The following is a 1,336-nucleotide window of genomic DNA, read 5'->3' as shown; positions in this document are numbered from 1 at the left end:
ACAACTTACCTGTGATTGGGGGTAGGAGAGCAGCCTTGATTAGCAAAGTTTCAGATCACTGAAGTTATGGAGAATAACAATAACTTGTAGACTACTAACAAAAGCCAGGCAAACAGTTACTGAGATATGGTGGGTGACTAAGTCTTCAGGGAACTGTTCTTTTGTGTTCAGGGCTGAGAGCACCGAATTTACAGCACAAGAACAAAGGATAACATAATATAATTGTAGCAGCTAGGAGAGAGAAAATATGAGTTTTGAAATATTTGAAAAGATCTAATGAAGCAGCCATACTTTCCCAGATTTGTTCACCACCAGCAATTGGTACTTGGGCTGTTGCTACTGTAAATACTTGGTTTTATAATTTTAAAATATCCATTGAAGCATGATGGAAAGGATCAATGCCTAAGAAGTGATTTTTAACCTTTTGTAAATCATGTTCAGATTCATTATATGGAACATGTTTTACACAGAATTGAGTAACATTAAAATGAGATTATAATGTATGTGACTACCTCAAATCCTGTACTTGTTCCCTATCCACAAAACAGACTCTTTTTCCCCCCAAAACTGGTGAAATGTGTTTTTCACATTGCTTCAAGCAATCAAAACAAAACAGAGTCTTTTAATTGCTGACTCTTTCCCCAAATTTCTGTTTGAGTGGTTTAATGTGAAGCCATGCAGAGATGGCTGCTGTAGCTATGGTACTGGTGAGCAAAACATTAACAGGTCTTTTGACCTGGAGAGATGGCTCAGTGGTAAAAGCACTGACTGCTCTTGCCGAGGACTGGGGTTTGATTCCCAGCACCCACATGGCAGTTGTGAACCATCCTTAACTCCAGTTCCAGGGAAATATGAAGCCCTCTTCTGATCTCTGCAGCACTGCATGACATGGGTGCAGTCACATACATGCAGGCAATAAACTCATACACATAAAATAAAAATAATAAAATAATAATAAAATAATAAAAAAAGAGTTTATGTTATCCCCTCCCCAGTGAGAACAATCAATACATTGTTGCAGTTTACAATTTGTACAAGTGATGTGGAATAATAATTCTGGTTTGTTGTGGGTAATGACTATATTACTGGATAAGCAAATTTTCTACATAAGAGTAATATTAGGTATTATTTTTTCCTTTATATGGAAAAACCTGCATTTCAGTTGTGAACATAACTTCTGACTAATCCTAATTTCCAGATAGAATGAGTATTGGAGATTCCACATACTAAATTTCTACTTTTACTATTCATTTGTTGTCCTGTGTCACAGAGTCAGGGGTCCAGCCTTGCTCAGGAGAGGGTTTTTGGTTTTGTTTTTTTTGGAGGACACTTTGAG

The 1,336-nt window shown here is 36.9% G+C and overlaps 1 non-coding gene across 1 annotated transcript; it reads right to left on the bottom strand.

Annotated features, from left to right (window-relative positions):
* Positions 1-547: 547 nt before the first annotated feature.
* LOC115068683 lies at positions 548-620 on the bottom strand. Its single transcript, XR_003848017.1, has one exon. It is a non-coding gene; the product is annotated as a small nucleolar RNA SNORD102 (small nucleolar RNA).
* Positions 621-1,336: the final 716 nt, after the last annotated feature.

The sequence above is a fragment of the Nannospalax galili genome, unplaced genomic scaffold, assembly GCF_000622305.1.
Source record: "Nannospalax galili isolate Female #2095 unplaced genomic scaffold, S.galili_v1.0 scaffold529, whole genome shotgun sequence".
Taxonomy (NCBI): domain Eukaryota; kingdom Metazoa; phylum Chordata; class Mammalia; order Rodentia; family Spalacidae; genus Nannospalax; species Nannospalax galili.
The sequence above is the reverse complement of the archived record's forward strand: the minus strand, read 5'-3'. Positions and strand labels throughout refer to the sequence as shown.